The 22,777-nt window shown below is 38.5% G+C and overlaps 1 long non-coding RNA gene across 1 annotated transcript in view; it reads left to right on the forward strand.

Moving 5' to 3' along the window:
- Positions 1–22,777, forward strand: part of LOC139691275 (uncharacterized) — a 201,301-nt gene that overhangs the window by 159,064 nt on the left and 19,460 nt on the right. The window contains exon 2 of the long non-coding RNA XR_011701581.1: positions 7,113–7,191. This is a non-coding gene — a long non-coding RNA (uncharacterized lncRNA). The remainder of the gene's footprint in view (positions 1–7,112; positions 7,192–22,777) is intronic.

Consider the following 22,777-nt stretch of genomic DNA (forward strand, 5'->3'; position numbering starts at 1 on the left):
CCGAATTTAGTTCAATATCTTCTTTAAAGCGGAAATTAAATTAAAATGGTAGATGATTTCACTTATTCAGTTTACTAAAAATCCTGCATTTAATAAGTTTCAGGCGTCACTCATGGAAACTTGTTTCCGTTTCTAATGATGAACATTACACTTTCCTCTTCTGATGATGAATCTGTAGCTGTTGGAGCCTGGGGCGCGATCATGAACCTTCAGAATGTTCTCATTGTTGTAGCCGTAAGTTCGGACAGCGAAAGCGCCTTCGCGTTTCTTCAAATGTACTGCTGAGGAATCCAGCGATAAAGAGTGCTATGGCGTATTATTTGAGCAGATTGTCCAGATTCGTGATTGCGTGCCACAGATACGTAATATTAATTTAAAAAAATCAGATGTTGCCATTCACACATTTGTCTATTCAATTGATAAACTAAATTTGAACTTCCAGGTGTCATCATCATTTCAGGTCCATCTTAGCAGGTCCGAACACATCTCTGATTTTACCATTAACTGTTAGGACACCTTGACATACGCAGTGATGAGTTCGCTTTGCGTTTTCAAGAAATTAATATCCTGCATATTAATCTGACCGAGCCATTTGTGTTCCTCGTGAATTTTACGCTATGTTGTTCCACCACATCACGCCCAATACACTTAAAGAAGCTTGCAATAGAGGAAAACGTTGTTAGAGTAAGCGTTGATGAGACCCGTAATTACAAAAAAGAGAGACCCATGATTTCACACCAATAAATTGATGATCAACCTGAGAAAATTATTACGCCAATTTTGCTTGCGTAGCAACAGAATCTCGAGATTGTATCAGGACTCCTCAAAATGATAACGAAAATATTCTCCTTCGAAATTTGGTATTAACCTATGGCAATTTATTGATTGATGGAAAACTTCCCTCCTCGAATCACGACTTCCTTTGCCCAGCCCGAAGATGATGCTAATGAGTTTAAACCTTAGTCGTGTGACTTTGTAACTTTGGTTCGTAAAAGATTCTCATCAATCAATGAAACTCGGAATGATAGTCCGTTGAAAATATCTACAGTTCTGTAAAATCAAGTAGAATTGTCCATTTTATGCATAATTTCATTTCAGTTATGAATCGTGAATTGAAATAGGATATTTTAGACTACAAACTGTCAGTTCCCTATTCCTTCGTGAGAAGATCGGAAGCCTTGTCAGCTTAAGACCATTTTTACCAGGGGCTGCCTTCTTGTCATAGGCTCGTCTATTTTTTCGTCATACTATGGCATGGTAAGGGAAAGCCATAGTATATAATAGCGACGTTAATTATATGTAATATTTATTCGGCTCATGAATCGATCATATTTTTGCATTTTACGTCCAATTTACTTAAACGCACGACAGTGGTTTCATGTGCGATACTTGATTTTTTTTATTTAAACATTTTAACACACACCTTGGCATTTGATACCAACTGCCATTCTGATTATTTTCTTACATAAGCTGCGTTGTTTTATAATATTTGTCACTTTATTTTACCATATGTTAATTGCTTACATCTAAGTTTTAAGGGAACAATTTCCTCTTGTGATTGCGTTTCCATTCTCTTGTAAGGACGCTTTTTTGATTTCGGGCGTGGACATAGTACGTCTCCTTAAATTATTCTAGTAGTCTAAGAGTTTATCTCACACGCCACCAGCAAATTATTTTTTTCACTGCGTATTATAAAACAAATAATATAGAGCCTCACGCGCCACTGAGAAATATTCATTCCTATTCCATTTTCCTACGTTTGTACACTTCCTCGGAAACGAATGAAGGTCATTTCCCACTAACGCAGGAAAAATCACTTCATGGCAAATTAAAAGAGATTATTTACCTTTGAGAGAAATAAGAAATGTTATCCGAGGTTATGGTGGCTAGAAAAAAAGAGTAAAGATTGTGTCACAAGTAATATATTTTGCCCCAAAAAAAGTAACTATTCTCTAATTTTTACTAGGCCACAAGATGAGAATTGCGCATTTCTCTTATTTTATATTTCTACATCTTAAATATTTGACCTGATGATTGATGTCATCATATCCATCGTATACCCCAGATTACTACATTAGGAACCAGTTGCCGGATGAACAAAACAGGAGTTACGTAAAAAGCCTAAGGTCACGGAGAATCGTGAAAAAGTAAAGTTGAAGACTTTCTCTAAAGATCTCCCTAGCGACCTTAATTGTTTCTGTTTCAAACGTCTGCTACTTCAGGACGTTTTTTACTCGTAAATTTGGCAAGTCGTCTGAAGAAACTCCCGAGAGATGAGTTCCCTTAAGGAAAATAATTACAAACCATGTGAATTTCATGTTTGCCTTTATAAAGATTTTTTCCCGGCTTACAACCCCGTTGCCTAGATGAGACTAATATTGTTAAAATCGTAAAGGTGATGTCTAAAAATTATATTACCGTAAAATTCTCCTTTTTCAAGACTCTTGGAAGCTGAAATTTCTCTGGGATTTTAACGGTGTTAGAAAATCCAACCGCTACAGTTGTGTCTAAGGAATGTTTACTTCAAAATAAAGATCCAGGTAGTAAATTCAGCAAATCACGACCTAATAGCTGTTGATTCAGCTCCCAGCATTGACCTCAAGCAGCTGCTTATGCAAGTCTTTCTGTGGTACTTAGTGTTGGTCGGTGAACTCTTTTGTCCCAGGAGACGAGGTGGACGCAGCTAGGCAAGGAATAGCCCGAAGAAAGATCGATCAGTTTCTTAAAAAAAACTTGAATCCAGTTTATATTGTTTATAGTAACACCACCGATCATCGTCAACAGTCTCTGCGGCTGGTGCCGGAGGTTGAAACCACACGAGTTTTTCTCGTGTATATTATTTGATAATATTGCCAATTATTGTCGAGCCAGAAGTGCAAATTAATGACCATAAGCGCATGATTCAATGATAATCTCCGGAAATAAGAGTGGATTGCATATTTTTCGAACAAAATTGCTCTACATGGGCCAAGAAGACAGTTTTCCTACTACGTTGACGTATAAATTGTAACGGAAAGTTCAATATATATATATATAGCTAATATGTTCCCGTTCATTATTGATTTGTTCATTTATTGGCATCGAAGAGTGTGTGATTATTAGAATGGAAGGAAAGGTATCTTAGAGTTGCTTCCACAAATTCGCGTTCGCAAGTTAATCGTTGATTTAGAGGCCATATTGGAAGCATTTTTGAACGAGCAAATGCCAAGCACGATTCGGTGACTTTCTCTCTCCAGCGTTTCCGCTAGGTCGAGTGACTCCTGATTCAACGGGGCATGTTGAAAGCTCCGTTACGTCTGAGACCTAGCTGACAGCTATATTATTTAACGGACTGTTCTTGGCATGTTCGTATGAGAATGCTACTTGTTGCTATTAAACAATGTGAGGGAGTTTCCAATACTAGTAGCATGTCACAAATATAGTTTTGAGAGTTTTGAAGGTTAGGGAAAAGTATGATGACCTGTTGGTTTTCACTCTAGTTTCACGGAAGACTAGATACTCTTGTGGAGTCACTTTTATGTTGGTCGTACCCTTTATATTTTTTCAATACCTTGATTAATTAATTTATCAGCGACACTTAGTCAATTTCACAATATTAATATCACGGATTAAATATATTTTATGCTAGGAATGTAGTTGAAAACATTGTTATTTTTATAAAATATTCGTCGAGACTATTCGCATATCTTATGAAAATGGAGAAATTTGCTCTAGTTACTAATATGGCTATTCGAAGTCTCTTGTCTTTGTGCGTGTTTGTGAATGCCTACTTGATAAGATATCTGAAAGGAAAGGTTTCTCTTATTGCTGGTTTACCGAATTCGTGATTCAGCAGAGGCTTTGGTCTCCCCAAGCGTTCGGGCAAATTAACTCTTATTTAAGTGTTATGACGTGCAGCAAGTAAGTGGCTGTGGTTATTATCGTCGAAGCTTCATTCACCCGTGGAGATAATATGTATCCCGTTAAGGGGAATGCTACATTTTCCTTACCTTTTGGAACGGGGGTTTAATTGAATTCCCTGCCATTCTGAGACCAGATTTCCTGAGTTTTAAACTACTTAACAGAAGCGAAATCAACGTGTCGCGAGCAAAATTTCATGAAAGGAGGAGTGTTGAAATAGTTATTAAACTCCAACTTGGAAAGTGCGTAAATTTACCAGGGGTAATGAGTGACTAGAAAATATGAAACGGTGGAAAAGTCTAAAGGATACTATAATTTTTTTTACGGAAGACTTAGAAATTAGGAAAGAACTTTGTTATAGATGGAAATTCCCGTATTTTAAGATCAAAATGGTGAGAGAATAGTAATGTGATGATTCTGAAATGAAAAATGACTGAAGAGTTTCCAAATGGTGAAACAGTGTATAGTTACGCAGCTTCCAGCATAATAATATAACTTCAGATGTTGAACTGTATGCTAATCCTACTTGCGCTGGTAGTTCACTAAACGTGGAGTAGCAATCGGTGGTTCCAGGGTAATAAAATGCCTTCTCCAAAACCCACTTGCCTTATCGGTAACTTTCCGACACCAACTTGCTGCATTTGTGAGTGCACCCGTCGATCCAAGCATGACATTCGGTCTATATTTGGTTTCAAAATAATTTATTAAATGTTATAACAACTTGATTTCGAGTGGTACAGCCTTTGGACAGTAGTTGTCTTGCAAGACTGTTAATAAAACCCCAGAATACTAGAACGAAGGTAAAAATATTTAAAATTCTGATTATGATGACTGATAACAATTGTGTTAAATTCCCAATGGTGGTAAACTGATTCATGTTGGTGTGATTTCAAATTAAAATGCAAATCCGTACATGTTTACGACAATCTCTCCGTCGTTATCTTATCACTTTAGGGCTTGGCACAACCATGTCTGAACCATTCACTGACCGTTATCGTGGTACTTGCAGTAATTATGGGCGGCGATCGACATCCTACGTCATTTTTGCCAATGAAAACAGATGAGTACCTGGGATAAATAGGATTTTTACTGTGCCAACCGATCCCCTGAACCCATCCCAATACTGTAATGAAACGTATCTTTTATGCAGTAAATTGCACCAATCGGCATCAAATGAAATATAACTTGTTGGAACTAGGTGAGCCACGGTTTCAGTGCCCAAAAGATATTTTAATTGTTCTGAATGACCTTCGTTAATCTGTCCCTTAATATAATGTTACATAAGTGTTAACTTCTTACTTGTCCCAGGAGTTTTCAATGATGTACATGCCGGTTGGCATCGTAAAAGGAGAGTGAGTATAGCGATCGGCCATAGACCGGTACGTCCCGAGTTTTAAATTAGGGTGATACCACAGCTAAAATTCGAAATGTCTGAATTTCTGGTAACCAGAACGTCGTGGGAAAGCGACTGGTTCAAAGTGAATGGGGAAGGAACAGGGCCTGCTCGCTCCGAAAGTGCGAATTTTATTTGGTAATAGGTGTGATATCTGCTTCCAACGACGGCAAACCGGCTGATCACCAGGTCGAAGGCCGCGTGGCTGGAAGTATGCGGTGTGGGTGGTGGCACAAACGGTTTGTGTCGGGAGTCGGCCTCTTCCCGCCCACACTCTGCGGCACCTCCCCGCCCTCCCCCGTCCCTCCTCGTGCCGTCGTCGGCTGCTGCGCCGGCCCGTTGGAGAGTGACCCCCGCCGCACCGGTAGGTTCCTCCTCGTTCCCTGGCGAGTGGTCAAGGCAACCGCACACTCGTAACGGTGAAGCATGGGAGTTGTGAGAGCAAGTGGCTTTTTTTTCTTCTGCTGGCACATGCGCCGGTGAAGAAAAGTGCACGGTCGTTGCGTGCCAAGCAAGTGCTCGGTCACTTCGACTCGAGGAAGGTTGTCGTTCCGCTTAGAAACCAATTTCCTGGAATAGCCTGAGAGTTTTTTGTGGAAGAACATATTTTTTTATCCCATTCGCCTTCTTTGAGGAGGTGAATGGGATAAACGACGCAATTCTCAATTATTATGCTCATCTTAAGTGTCATGGTAATCTCGAGGGATCATGGACAGTTTACATTCTTAAAGTTACAAAGCCTCTTGTGCTTTCTTTCAGGAAAAGTTTCAATTTGTAATTTTAAACGTTTAAAATGGAAACATCAACTGCCTGGTGTATTGAAATATTAGAATGGAGTAAAGAAAGTAAATTTTATTCGGGAGGGTCATCTATTTTACGCTATTGCTAAATAAAAAACAATTATCCGTCCACTTTTTATATTTCCAAACGGTTTATCTAAAAATATTAATGCCAATATCCATAAAACTAATTAGATCTGACGAATCTTAAATTGCTATAAACCTAGTAATCCTCCTCCATTAGTTCGCGTGGTGGGGAATGGTTTCTACAGCTTACCAGCTACAGCTAAGGATCGCGGGTTCGAATCTCACCTAGGATGTGAAAATTTATGTTGCGCTCGACAAGTTTTTTTGGTAGACTATTTACGTGTGATAGACTACTTACGCAGCACAATAATGGCCTCCGGAGCGCTCTAAAATGGAGTACTGACATTACCTTTTCCCAAAACGTTCCTTGAAATTAAAGTCAAAACTGTGGTGCTTTGAAGTATGTGAAACCTAAATTTCCGGCGTAAAGAAGTATTTTATGACAGAGAAAAGGAAAATATTTCCGGGTTCAGGTCGTCAAACTTGGTATTCGTTGCCAAGTACAATTAGGGTTGACTTAGGTCCCCTCCCACCCATCATCTCCCCTTCTCACAAATGGAAGCTTAAGTTAGAGCAGTAGATGGGAGTACACTGGCTTCCCACCTCGAGGGCGCGGGCTCGGATATCACTGGTGGCAGGATTCTTCATAGTTATCCTGATCCCTACGTGGGTGAGAGAACCTCAAGTGACTCTACTTGTCAGTTTTCGCCGTCCGTTGGATGGGACATTAAATTGTGTGATCTATTGCCGTCATCAGTTAAGAATAGGCTAATATGGAAGCTGAGTTTCTCTCTACCGTAACCTAATGCCCTAAGAATTTTACCTCAACCAAATTATTCACCTTTTCCTAATAGCACAAATGACCTCCAGCTCTCGGTCACCTCACTATTAACTACTACTACATCTCATAACTAGATTGTCTGCTAACAACACGATTTTTCTTCCTTTTGCAGACGGTGGAGGTCCTTCTGGTCGACTGAGAGCCAACGGGTGGCCCGTTCGCCATGACGACAAGCAGTCCACACTCTCGAGGTGAGTCATCCATGTGATATTCATCCATTTGGAAGACCTTGCTAATACAGAGCGAGACATGTTACCAGCACAAGTGTCAAGCTATGGAGCCGTTTGTCATTATATCGCGCCTCGCATTCACGCGGTTTGATTCAATTGGGCTGGCGATCAATTACACGCTAGTGAATAATACTGGTGTACATATCCTTATTTTCTTCGTACGTACCTTGATGTTTCTGTTTTCAATAGCTTGTAGTCTATACGGAATAATTCTTTCGCATTAATTCGAAAATGCTTAGCATTGATTGCAAGTGTAGATTAAATATCATCTTTATTTGGAGAGTTCACTGTCCGAATGCATGTCTTACTTTCGATCTTGACGAATGTAATGCCAATCAACTTACTTTCATATTGCTTCCATTTTTCATTTTAGTTACGCCTACTTGCGGATGTGAATTTACGTTTCAATTACCTCCTCTTGGTCATGGCTTACACCTTCTTTAAAATATTCGACACATGCTGGTCTGCGATTGATAGAGTGGAAGGGCGTCCATCATTAGCCCTATTTGAAGACCGTAATTTTTTGTATCCTATAACCAAATCCTGCTTCTCTTCTTTTAACTTAAAGTATACATGTTTACTTTACCTTGATTAACACTTTCTCATATGGGTTTCACATTCCGCGAGGGTTTTTATATGGATTCTTGATCATATGCCTTTTCCCGCAAAATTTTATTGTTTTGCATTAATTTACACTTGTTATAACCAATAGTGTTACTCGCGAGCCTATACTTTCTAAGATTGCTAAATATTTTCGGCCAGATAACATGTTCCCAACCCAACACTTTTTTATATCATTCAATAAGAATTACGGATATGATTTAATTTTCCGTGGGATCATTCCTAGTGTTTTTTAGCCTGCCCAAAAGCAAATAGTTAATACCTTATATTTTGCCTGATTTTCATGAACGGAAACTCCTTTTAGAGTACACGCCATCTATTAAAAATAATATTGGGTGTTTTTTAATAGTTGTTTTCAAGTCAAATAAGGCATCTTGTTACAAATTAATGAGATAACTGCTCTTCTGTAATTTTAAAGAGGAAGCTGGACACGCCATCACTGAAAAACTCAAATTGAGTTGAAACCACCACGTTTGAATTGTTAAATAAAATTTAATTTTATGATTTATTCCTTCGTGGCATTAATTCCTGATGAAATGGCGGTACTTTATCCTCCCGGTCATACGTATATGGGTGGTCCTCGTCACCCGAGCCATCAAGTCCCGCCAAGTTGAAACTCGATTCCCTCCGCAGGAATACTACGCGAGTCATAATTCCACCGTGATTCCCGTGCGAAAGAGTCACAGTGATATCCCCACGGACGTGAGTCATTAACGGAACTGTGGCTGGTATTTAGAATAGCCATCGAATAGCCGTCCTGGCCGTCTCCTAGCCATCGGCATTTTGACCGGAGGGTTCGAGGTAGATCAAAAGCGAGGAAAGGGTTTAGTACTGGGTGAACTCTTCCATCACCTACCAAACCGACCTTCGGGTTGATTACTGTATTTATGGTTTTTACGTATGTACACACACACACACACACACACACACACACACACACACACACATATATATATATATATATATATATATATATATATATATATATATATATATATACACACACACAAAAACACACACACACACACACACATATATATATATATATATATATATATATATATATATATATATATATATATATATACACATGTATATTTATACACACACAAATGTATATACAAGGTCTTTCTCAAAAGTACTAGGACTGATTCAATAAAATATTTTATTGCCAGAATTGGTACATTCACTGAAAAGTCTTCCAACTAGCACCCATGTACGTCCACACACCGCTGCCAGCGGTTTTTCCACGCCTTGTACGCCTTCTGGAACGCGGCGCCCGTATTGCTACTAAATTCCTTCGTAACAGCCTGTTGTAACGATTCCACCGAGTCGTGGTGACGACCTATCAGTACGGATTTGAGATGGGGGAAGAGGAAAGAGTCTGGTGGGGCATTGTCTAAAAAATTGGATCCTCACGCACATAGTCGAAAAGCTCTTGGCCCCCGTGCGACTTTCCTTTTGTTCGCCCGAGATCGCCCGCGGCACCAACTTTGCACGAATCTTTCTTATGCCCATGATTTCGGTCCCAATTCGATGGTTATCACTTAAATGGATGCCAAGTTCATCAGAAATCATGCATACCCTTAATCTACGATCTCTGTCAAACAAAGCCTTCACTCTTGCAAGATTTTCGTCACTTTGTGAGGTCGAGGGTTGTCTTGAACGTTCGGCGTCTTTAACATCTCCTCTACCCTCCCGAAACAACTTGTGCCACTCAAAAACACCCGATCTACCAATGGCATTATTACTATAAGCTTCCTTGACCACATCATTAGTCCTTTTCCCGGTTTTGCCCTGTTTCACGCAAAATTTGATGGCGTAGCGCTGTTCCAATAACCGGTTCATGACTGAGAGTAACGAGGTCACGTTATAAAGATTTCGCAAACGATCTATCCGTACTCCGTAAAGACTGAGAGCCAACTGCCTCCAGCCTTACCTGAGACTCCCATTCCTGAAAACCAGCCAGAGAAATCGCCGCCCGTCCATCAGTCTATCCGTGAAAAAATTACTCCTACCGCCTTTGGAATAGATGTGCAGCCCAAGAGACTCTGTTTTGTACATTTAAATGCGTGGGAATATTTTGTGTGGTCACAATATTAAGGGATTTTTTATTTTTGGGGGACTACGCGAAACAGACGTTTAAACACATTTATTTTTTCTAAGGAATTTGGGAACTTAGGGGCGCAAAGCCAACTTCATTGGTATTCGTCGTGAATCAATTTATCATGTAAGAATTTATCTGCGATCCTTATTACACAGGTATTGATCGCAAAACCTTTATTTAATCCAATTAGCTGGTATTTATAATGGCTATAACAAATCATGGAAAAAACCCTTTGCGTTCGTTAAAGAATATACGTTTTTCTTCTGTATTTTTCTTTTGAAAATATGGAAAAATTTTCATTTTATTTATGTTTACCAGTTTAAAAAAGTTGATACAAAAAGAAATTTCTAAATTTTCCTAGCAGCCTTTGGTTTCGAAAATTATGCAAAGTTAATGCGGTGTTATTACAGTCTCGTTTGTAGCGTGGAGGCTTCCTGAATCGTCAGAGTACATAGACTACAAATGCTTATCTTTTTCCCTCGGAAAACCTTGGCAGCACTCAATCAAACATGTACAAAAAGCGGGGAAGAATCTACCTCCCCGGCTGCCGAAGCTTCAAACACCACAAATGAGAAAAAGATAAACATCTTTCTGGCAATATCTGCTACCGTAGCATTCACTTCACCTTTCCCGTTTTCCGGTACTTGGCAAACGGGCAACGGAAACGCCTGGCCTCCCGAGTGTGCAGCCCGAATACCATTATCCCTTATTATTTACTAGATTGCGTTATCACTTCCAATTACTCCTTTCATAATTCAATTATTCCAATTATAATTTCAAGGGATTGCAATTATTGCTGCATATTATGGAACCAGTGTGCTAGGTACGCGGTGATAATCGATGAAAAGAATTCCTGGGTGTTAAGTTTATCGAGAAGCATGTAAGAAGGCTAAGCTCTAAGAGCTATATCGTACATTAAAGATGAAATGAAGAATGGATAGCAGGTAGAACATGTCATTAATCCAGGGTATGTTTCAGACGAATGTTGGAAAATTAACTCGGGCATTAAAAGAAAAAATACATTTGGTGAATAGACTTTTGAAAATAGATGACAGTTAATGACATGGACATTGATGAAAGAAGTGTGGAAAATATTAGTGTAAACTTTGATGTAGAACGTAGACTGCGACACCGAAACGACTCCGAAACGTGGTCGTTGAGATAAGGGAGTAATCTCATTTTGGAGGCTTTTGAGATGCGTGTGTGAAGGAGGATGGAAAGAACAAAATAGACAGAAATGGGAGCGATCGGAGAAGGATGGAAATAGAGGATGGAAAGAAATGAAGAATGGAAACGACTGGATTATTGAGTGGAAAATTGCAAGAGTTTTTGTCTCTGTTGCGATCGGAGACGTTTTATGCATGGTGTGCGAAGGGAGGAGGTTGGCGTTTGAAATTCAAATGAGGCTGGAAAAAGCGAATGCAAGGGGTACTGAGTGGCTGTGGAATGTTGACGACTGTGATAGAGGAGAGAATTTTAGGTGAGCGAGGTAGAGAGAGGAAAGGGATGCTGGAAGGAGTGAAGGGTGGTAGAAAGCGTGTGCAGTCAACAAGTGGCTTATTGTAGCGTAGAATTTGATTTTCGCTTTAGGCCGGACTTAGAAATATATCATTGCGTACTCTCTGTGTCCATAAAATTCTTGCCTCGACCGGTGGATTGCTTTCTTCATTATTACTTTCTTTTGGTCTAAATAATATTTTATTATCGCTTAAACATATTTCTCTAGGAATAAACAGCCTTATACAGGCTTATGAGATATGTAAAAGTGTAATAAATTTTTTTTCCTGAGCTCAGTACACTTATTTTCCGGACGAACCCTGTATGTAGCAGTCTTTTACCGCTAAGTACTAGCACTTGCACACCGCAGTATCGCTCCGAGACTAATGATGGCAGGCAGGCGATGCCGTAAGATTCAATCAATTTTTTTCTAAATCGACGTTACTGTCTTATCATTTCATTAACAAATTGATTGATTGAATGTGTCATTCTCTGTTAAAAATATTGAATCAGTATCGATACATATAATCTACTGAAATTGACTCACTATGCTTAATGTGACTGGTATTATTTATTCTATGAAGTTTTTGGGTTAACTCTTTGAAATGTCAGAACTGAATGACCGCACCAAGGTATTGGTACTCACATCGATGATGATTTTATAATTATTTTGAATTTTAGAAGGAGCTTCGCAATAAATCAGAGTAAGCATAGATTTAAGTTGATTGTATTAATTTTTGAATGTTTGATGATAATTATTAAAATTATCATCAAATATTCAGTTAGAATACTTATTTATTATAAACATTCCAACCAAAGAAGCATTGCAATTCTCCCAGAGCCCTATTCCCACAGAAGCTTTTCTTTTCTCCTCTAGACTTCTTTGTTTCCCACCTTATTCGTCCTTGTGGTATTCAGCATCTTTCTCCAGCACCATGATTCCGAGGCATATGTACTCAAACAAATCTGCTCGTCCATGTTTCTGGTCAATAGAATACCCCACTTCATCCGAGTACTTTTGCGTGTTGCCTTCTCTTTTGTAAACTCATATTATTTGAGCATAAGAGTTAGCCACTTCATGGCACTCTCACCTCAGCTAGAGCAATTCTTCCATCCACTGCATGCTGTCCTCGAGATAGGTGGAAGATGCCCTTCTCTTTATTTCCTCACACCGAAGCGGAATACGTATCTGCCACCGGCTTATCTCTTCCGCTTGCTAAGATTTAATTTTTCTCTTCACTGACTTCCATCCTCCATGCTTGAAGTACCTGTTCCACTAAGACGAAGAATACCCAGTGGTCTTTTTATTGATTCTTTGCCAAAGCAGCGATGTCATCTGCGTAGTAATTACTTCCTCATTCACGGTAATTCCTTTGATTTCCATTCACTGTGCTTCTTAATTGCCTCTTCCAATAAAAATTATCGAATGGTCCTATGAAAGGTGCGTCCTTGCGTGAATCATTCATACAGTTTTACTTCCTCTTTCCTTTCGATTGTCTTTCACATGGTACGCCTTGTTTATTGGGGTGTTTGTGGGTTATCCTTCCGACATTGAAATCAATTGTAAGAGTATCCGTTAATTTATACATGTCTTATCACACTCAGCGTTGTCGAGTGTCTTGCCCAAATCCACGAATGCTACATGCAACGACTTGTTGCCGTGTATTATTTTTCCAACTAACATTCTTCGGCAAAGGATGGCCCCCTCCGTTCCTTAGTACTTTATGGATGTTAATTTGCTGCCTTCCCTGTTGGCATTATTCTCCTCAATCAGTCCTCATTTCCTTTGGAATTGAATTTGTTAAATTTTTCTTCTCAAGTCTTCCGATTATCTTCCTCTTTATTGTATTTAATTTATTCAAACGGCTCTCTTGGCTTTTCCTCCGATTGCATTGTTTAGTTTTTCTTTGATTTTATCCCTTCCCGGTGCCTTTTCTTTTTTTACCTGTTTCACTCATCTGTAGAATTCACGCCCAAGTAATACTATGCCGTCATATCAGTCCATCTCGCCCTTTACGTTTGCTAAGCCATCCTCTGGAGGTTTCGTTCCTTGTTAGAGTTCTGCGATGTACTCCTTCCTTCTGATTCAAATGTATCCGTCTTTAAGCAGCATATTCTCTGTCGTATCCCTGATGTTATGGCATATCGTATTTCTCTTTCCAAAATTACATCTTTGTGGTTAATTCCCAATTTTGGCGTTTCTCCTCTTCCTGTTTTCGTTAATTTGGTGGGAATAGTGATTGATATTTGGGAAATTTCTTACCATTTGTGGTGCTGCAACTATTAGTATGGACTTAGTTCATGAGTTCAACCTTGCTGTTATGAGAAAATTTCAAATGTCTGAAATAAGTGCGAATGTAGTAAGATATGCTGCTTTCCCATAGTATTGCGTGTAGAAATTCCTCTCGGATCTTCTACCGGTTGAGAGTCTCCATTCTGAACTCCCTCCCGGAGACTCTCAACCGGTGAAAGACCCGAGAAGAATTTCTATGAGCGTGAATACCATTTCGGATAAAATTTAGGCAGCAGAGGACAGGAAAGTTTTACTTCCTGAATTATGACATGCTCACATTTGCCATGGCTACCAGTACAAACAAAAATTAATATTTGAGAAGCCAAGTTTATCAACTTTCTCAGTCATAATTTAAGATGCGTTAAGGAATTGAATACGTTGTTCCTCCTTAATTCCATTCAAGTTTGTTGAAGAAAAGTAATATGTTTATGAATTACAATGCACGTGGAAACTTAAGATTTTAATTGTGTGTGATTACGAGTCAATGCATTTTAAAAATTCAATAAAATATTTCAAGTAGATGGTCATAGCACGGGGAATATTAAACTCATGCGTGATGAGTAAAAAAAGGAAGTTAAGAAATGAAATTCTAACTGTCTACGTATGTCTGAAAACATGAAAAAAATGGCATTGAATTAAAAGTTTTAAATTTCACAATTTTTTGTGGACCGATTTCTAGCGAACGCACCTTTTTTTCCACGGGGCTGCACTTTGTTAAAACATGTCCTTAATTTCGTAACTTTAATATTATAACGTCAAAATTTTTATTTCCGCGTGTTTTTTGTGAGTGTCCTACGACATATAAATGCGCTATAACCTTTTTTTTGCTGAAAACAAGGGCACACTGCGGTCGTTATACCTTGCTTCATGAATATGGAGTGCACGATCACATTCCCGTTGGTATTACCTAGCGCTTAATTTTTGTCTTCCCCATAGAGTTGCCAAACGTGAGCTTGAAGCGTAGAGCTCAAATAATCACGCAGTATGCGACGGGAGTGGGAAAACAGGAGTTTTTCAACCCGGGTATTCTTTGGAAAGCTTCAATATTTATGGCGACTTCAACCGGAAAGAATTTAGACGCTGGTGGCAGGCTCCAGGGAAAGCGACGTTAAAACCTGCATTTAAGTAATAGCATCCAATCGAAAGAAATCAGTGAAGGAGAACAGCATCATTTTATTGATCATGAATTGGAAAATAAGTGCTGATAGACTCTGAATTATCTTTCTCCAATGTTTTACGGTAGTTGCACAGAACGCCAAACGGTAAAATAATGGGAAGATGTTTTGCATGAAAAGTTATTGAAATTTTGGGGGAACGCTGAAGGATAAATTTGTTACTACCAATAAAATAAACAATAGAAATTGATGATATGCATGAAGAATTTAGGTCAGGTAGGTAGGACTCACTCACTTTTCATTTCATGGGAACACGTGCTATAGTTATGCAAAACCATCATAAAAGAAATGTTTCATCTATCAGGACGTGAGTGGGGAGTAGTAGATTTATTATTTCATGTTAGTATCGTAAGCTGCACATTTACAAAACTTAGCACATTTCTGTTAACAAATCATTGGAGGACAATGAAATACTTAAACTCAACTTCCTCTGGCTACGCTTCGTGGAAATTTTGAATATTGATTTGAAAACAATATGAAAGAAAGGAAAACGTTGCTAGGGTTCGAGAAAGATTTGCTAGATTGTCCCATAACGTGCAAGAAGAAAGTTGCCTTCGTTAGGAAGACAATCTCCACTCACAGTTCCAAGGGGAGTAGGATAACTAGGACTTTTGCAAAGGTACAGGTCTCACGAGTTTGCTTGAAATACCGAGAAATTTGTTATACTCCATATTACAACTCCAGATTTTACCAACTAAATTCAAATAGATAAATTATATTAATAATGATAAGTTAATAAATAGATCTCCCCACCGTGTATGTCTCCTCAGCAAGAAGGATGTTAAACACATTTATAAAGTCGTAGGCCTTATAATCTAGCTCCTCTCTTCTAACACATTCTTGATCGAGCGAAAAGTGAATACTTGTGGCGAATTATATTCCGGGTGAAATGTGTTCTCACCCGCACACAAATGTTATCTCATTGAACCTAGGGAGCTCGTAGCACATGAAGAAACTGTTTTGTCCAACTTTTCGGAAGTTCGTTTAGATGTGATGGCTAGGATATTCACAGGTCAAAAGTATGAGTTCAAATTACAACTGTGGCGGCTTTCTCCGAAGTATTTCTACCTTGTTTACCGTTTGTTGGGGACTGGAATTACTCTGTTTATCACTTGGGATAGATGCCCGCCGCTGACTGGGACGTCAGGTGTGAGGGGAAACTGTGAACTTTCCCCGCAGTAGACCAATTTACATTTGTGGATCGTCCTCCAATGTTCGATACGAAATCAGTTGATTGGATTCCGTCACTTTTTTAAAATTTAGCTTTCAAGGTTTATATTTTCCTCCAGTAGTATATGTTTATGTATTTCCTCTATAATTATGTATTGAGCATCCGCCTATGTATTAAAAGACTATCTTTCTGAGTTGATCTCTAATCCTTAACTCTTTGACTATGTATTCGATTAAATCTCTCGGGATATTTGCCATCTTAAGAATTGCGGATCACAAAGGGTCGCTATCAGTTCGCCCACTGTTAGACCATGATGAACTAGTCGAGAAATGCTCTTGTGACATAGGCATGTTACAAGATATTGGTTACTGGTTTACGTTTAGGCGTAAACTGCTATTTTAGTAGTCGCTCAAATGAGTGATAACGACTTTCATGTGCATGCTACACTGGCATCCTGGGTCATTGTCAGCCTAAATCAATGATCGAGTGTATAAAATAAATCCAAAAATGACTTCAGAAAGTCTTAGGAACTCCACAGTTCTTCTAAAATGCTCGTAGTAAAGGGTAAATACCGCCTTAATTGTTTCCTTCTTTCTCTTTCTCGGTGGCGAAAGTAGTCGTGAATCGGCTGGATTTTCATCAAAGGAATGTGCCAAGTGGAAATAGGCTAATAAAATATACAAGTTGGAAAGTTTTCAAGCCGCTTGGTGGCATACAGAATCGATTTCTTAAGATTGCAGAGACGTAGAAAATAAATCTTTTCTATACTTGGTTTTATATTTTTTGCCATATTTTGTTACTCATTTTCATGAAATCAAAAAACTTCACTCAAATGAATTGCTGTAAAGTTTTAACCCTATGCTATCCGGAACGTTCATGTAAAGTGGGCGCATTTCACTGACTTTCATACCCATTTCTACGTGTTAAAATTTTGGAAAGCAATAGAATACTCTGACCATTCTTTCATAATGCTATTAATTTCAAGATTTCAATGTAATTTTAAATGCTAAGAATGTTTTGTAAATGTTTCTTTCATCTCCCTCAGCGTCGCAGCCGGCCATAACGTTTGTCTCTCGGCACAAAACATGGCGTATTACGTCTTACGTTTGTCTGTGGGTAGTATTTGATATGATCTTTATATTTTGGCAAGTTAAGTCAATATATGATTCTATCAAGCTAATTTAATGTACATTAGTAGCGAATTGCAATGGTGGGTGAAAGCTCTTTTATTAAGCTCTCTTATTTTCTTATTTTTGATTTTTCGAAGTGAACGTTTCACAATTTTATATTCATATATTTCAATGCTGTCTACATTTTCCCTGAGCATTCGGCCCTTTGCCTCGCGCTTGCAGCTGTTCGTTCAATTTTGTCTTTTATTATACTCTCACGAAATATTATTTAGCTGGTGCCTAAAAGTATATCCTATGTACTCTAGCGTTCTCCACAACACTATGTAATGCGATACGCTTTTTAACTCCTGACTCATATATTCACTTAATTTTTAGCCCTTCTTTTCAGTATCATATATAGACACATCATACACTATTTAGTATTTGATGCCTTTCCAATTGTATATTTTTCTAATTCAAATTAATGTCAATTGGCATGTATGAAGTTGCGAGCCTGTAGCGAGATTATCAATTATTATAGAAAGAGATCCGTCAGTGGTTTATGTACCGACACTGTACTAGAATGGATCGTATCCTATTAAAATTATTTTAAAAAGTGAGTAGATGTATTCATCAATAAAGTGTCTCCCATGGTGCCTCAGCTATTGTTCATCAATACTCTTAATGAACTTACAGGTACCATTAATGGTCGAATAACAGAAACTGTAGTTTTCTAAACGTTTAGATCTGAATTCTATGCACGAAATAATATTAGGTCAACCACAAATAGTATTTCCATGTGGTGTTATTCAAACGTGAAAATTATATAAATGAATACAATAGGCGGGAAACACCTGTTGTGTATTACAGAAACGAAAACGAATTGCCGTGAAGGCCTTCCTTGTCATTTAGGTAATTAAAAAATCATAATAATGTGGGCATAGGATACTGGTTTGCTCACCAGGTATTATAAAAGGAATGCGGCCATTATTATGTCGGAATAAGTACTGCAGAAGAAGGGACAGCCATCCCAATGGCTAAATTAAGGATGAGGCAAGAAAGAAAAAAAATGACATCCCTATCAAAACTACCAAAAATTACTGCAGGATGTAGTTTCAACGAGGTAGAAAAACTTTTGAGATTAATCGCTCGTTGGGGAGGATCCCTAAATAATTTCCAGAACCTCTTCTTGAATGACTCCTAGCAGAGTTCCAGAACATTATCAAAGCTAGTATATTGCTCCGCATACGGGTAACGTAATAGCATTGGAGAAATTGAAAAATTATGGCTATAAGATCGTCGCACTCTGATTTAATTCTTTTTCTTAATTCTTTTCTTCTTAATTTAATTCTTTAATTCTTTTCTGATTTAAAGTCTACTATGTGCCCTTAATTACAACTTGGAAGCTGGCACATGCTCACAACTCATGCTCATGCTAATTTTTAGTATACATGTTTTGCTATATATTTTATTATGTAACCATAAACACAGTAATCAACCCGAAGGTCGGTTTGGTAGGTGATGGTAGAGTTCACCCAGTACTAAGCCCGACGGCGTGTGAAATTCACACATCAGGGTAGGGGGGCCAGTTCCTTTCCCTGTGCCGGTTATGGTTTCCCAGGAAGACCTGGTACCCGTAAAATCACAAAGTCACTATTTGAGTTTTGAGTATTACAACGTATAATTTTGATACCGAATACGCACGAATTTTTGCAAAGTATTTTTTGCTTATTAACCTCAATTGAATCCCATTGTGGAGTTATTGCCGTATTAAAAAGTTAGCGGCTTTCCTTTTCGAAGAATTTCACATGCGGCTATTCCAAAGGAAATACATGTAACTGTCATAATTCAAGTTTAACATTTTAACAGTTCTAGGATCCATAATGTGCCATATTAATTCATTTTCATAGTTTTATAAACATTTTTCGCCATTCAAATACGTATAACTTAATTGTTTCATTTTCATTGTAATTAACAAAATGTACATTCGCTCATTTGAATTATTTCTCCTTTTACTCGAACCAAGAATTTTGATCGATAGGCTAGGATGAAAATAAATTATTATTCAAATGTATGCAGTTAACTATCAAACCGACTCTCAGGTTGGTCTCATAAGTTAGGGAGGAGCTCACTTTGTACTTATTCCAACGGCATGCGAAAGTCATACATAAGGTTAGGGGGGTCAGTCCCTTTCCCTGTGCCGCCGATGGTTTGCTAAGAAGATATGGTACCCGAAAAATCAGTTAGTTTGTTTGAATGCACTGAGGATGCACAGTCCAACTCTCTACCCGTTGGTGTATATGCGAAGGCGTATCGCTTTTGATTAATTATCACTAAGAGATATCCGAGAAATCTGGATTAATTATTCTGCATATGGGGAACGTGGTAGATCTTTGGAATACTGACCGGAGAGCGCGGGTTATGTATACTTTTGTATACTATTCTACTCTGATGGTATAATATAAATTGCCGTTGGTCTCTGTCAGGTGAGCTCTTCTCACCGAATTATACGTAAAAAATAAGCCTTAGGAATAATTAGCGAGGTTTTTTAATTCAATCATTTCATAGAAAAGAATGCGAATTGAATTCCCTTGTAGTGAGACTCCTTTCACTATAATATCATACTCATTGCGAAGTAATGTGCATGTATATATCCGGATTTTAGCTATGTAGGTACATTTCTCCTGGATGCTTAACGTGCTAGCTTTGAGTGAATAGTATCTTTTAAAAAAATTAGGACTGAAAAATATTGTTCTGGCCGCATATCAATGGCTTCCAGTTTTGCTATACCTATCTACTCTAATGGTACACAATATAGGATCGATATTTATTACGATCATTGATGTTATTAATGTATTATGGCACTGGAATCCCTTCACGCCTTTTACATAATAGCCCTATTATAATAACCCTAAGGTCAAGGTGACCTTGGGTTATTCATGTTTCTGTTCTGCGATATGCACACTTTTAAACGGCCAAAGTGATCCAAACTGCTGGTGACAACCCTGACTGCACTGACGGGGCCTTGATTTTCCTGGCTCATTTCGCCCAGCTCGGGGGGGATGGTGACGCCGTGGGATTCCAATCGCCTCCGCATCAATGTCACGGCTGGCCAGAAATGCAACCTTGGGCGTATTCCAGGGAGGGGAGCGATTCCTTTAAGGGTGTGCGCTGTCGTTCCTCGCATAACGTGAGCGGCGCGGTATTGCAGTCTCGTTAATGAAAATGAGTGAGGCCAGGAGAGCAGTAGGCCGTGGTGTCATTGGTTATTATGCACGTGAGAAGTGAGCACCACATGATGGAAGGCGAGGAGGGTGATCAAAGGATTGCGACGCAGTTGATGATTAACGTGCGCCTTTGTGGAGGCAAAGCGTTTCCGATGGGTCCGAGATGGAATATATTTATCCCGGCGATTATTGAGTTTGCGATGGCGTGCATACATTGAAATGATATCGATAGCCCGTCGCAATAAATCTTCGGATCACGTGAAATGCATGTTTCGGAAACGAGTATATTTATTGTTCTGATAACAAGATTAAAACGGAATGTTTATCGAGCAAGTTCTTGTAACGGTCAATGTGGATGTAGGTGTGAATATATGTTAAGGTGTTATAAATAATGTTGCTTTCCTCGTTAAAATCCAAAGTTTCATGTTATTTTATACGATATTTTTTATTCATTTTTATTCTTTTGCCACACTATTATAAATTATCTGTAGCGTTGCACGCATGAAATTTGGCTCAAAATGATGGCATTTTGGTCGAATTTCAGTATTTTCCTTACGGCTGAATATGCTAAGGGAAACATCTAAAATTATAAGTACATGATAACAATTTTCCATCTTGTTTCACGTGTTGATTTTCAGATTAGTAAAGGGTTATAGCTCAAAGATGAGTTCTATATCTCGTAGACTTTTGGCTTTTTGATTCAAAGAGCTCAAAAATTTAGTGATTCCATGTTAATCCTTTTAGTGCTCGACCCAGATTTTGTTGATTTGCAACATTTTCAGGTGTAACTATAATATTACATGGGACCAAAAATTGGTTTGAACCGTAAAGATTTTAATGCGGGATTATTAAGTATTTATTTTAAGTTCTCTTAGTCATGAAATAATTTAACGAAGTCACGTTTAAAACCATTCCCTATATTTATTTTTTTTGGGAGTCTGCATTCGTGCGTTACTTTAAGTACGACTTTATTCTGCATTCTTAGTGTGATTATCATTACAACACCCACTAGTCAATTTTCGCGTAGGACTTTGGCCTTCTAATATTAGAAGTAATTTTCTTCAGTAGTTGATGGTTAATCTAAAACCATCAACCAAGCCACTTGAACATGACACATGCAGTTGTTTCACGTTGCTTTTCAAGTCACCGGTGTATTTGAGACATTTTGACGTGGAGATACATCTTTAAAAACTACATGTCGCTATCAAAGCCCATTCGTCATTATTCAGACATTATTTTTATCCGATCGAAAGATAAGATTTCTTTAATTTTTAATAATATAAATAAATTTATCCATTATTGAAATAGAAAGAAAGACTCGTACTTTTCCACAGATTTTATTATACGGCACAACGCGTTTCACCGACTTGCGGCATCATCAGGTACGACATCAGGTACGACATCATGTAAACTAATGTAAATAAATTTACATTAGTTTACATCTATTTGATAATTCATTCGTGACGCAAAGTGCATGGAATTGCGATTTATTTGCTTATTTTTATTAATAATAAGAAAAAAATAGTCATTGCGCCGGAAATTGCAGTTTTTCCAGCATCTGGGCGTTGTAATTTACAAAACAGATCTGTTTAGACAAAAAATGCTCTTGTTTTCCAAATCCTTTGCTGAGATTAGGTGGCGCGGATTTCGTTTTTTCTCGGGCTAGGTAAGTGAAGGGAGGAAATCACCCGCTTTTTACGCCAAAGGTGATGGCTCAAGCCCCGTCACGGAAATTCCATGGGTCTATGATGTCCCACCAAGCTCCAGTAACCTTATGGCAAGCCAACGATGGCTTATCGGGATCCCAGATGATGCGGAAGGGAGCAAAAATGCAGTTAAGAGAGAAAAAAGTTTCATATAATCCTCATTCATTTTGTTCACTCGACGTTTTCGTGGCGTAAGATCATAAGTTCGTGGAATAGCAGTCAATACAAAATACTTCTCCTCATTGAGTAGTTAAAAGATAGGAGAATGCGATGAATTTTTAATAGAGCATGATGTTTCGTTTCGATTGGTGTAATGGTGTTTACTTTATATTGACATACAGGGTTCGTCCGGAAAATAAGTGTACTGAGCTCAGGAAAAAAAATTTATTGCACTTTTACATATCTTAAGCTAATATTCCTCAAAATAGGACCCTTGTGAGTCGATACACTTGTTCCAGCGGCGTTCCCATTCCTGGAACGCTCCCGCGAAGGCATCATCGGGAACCTCTCGAAGACTCGTCGTCGACCTCTTCTCTGCCCTCCACGAGCATCTTGTGCCACCGAAAGATCATGTTTCTGGACATGGCTGACTCCCCGTAAGCCTGGTTAATCATACCGACAGTTTCGGTAGACGATTTCCC

Source organism: Hetaerina americana, unplaced genomic scaffold, assembly GCF_022747635.1.
Source record: "Hetaerina americana unplaced genomic scaffold, ioHetAmer1.1.p SCAF_31, whole genome shotgun sequence".
Lineage (NCBI taxonomy): Eukaryota > Metazoa > Arthropoda > Insecta > Odonata > Calopterygidae > Hetaerina > Hetaerina americana.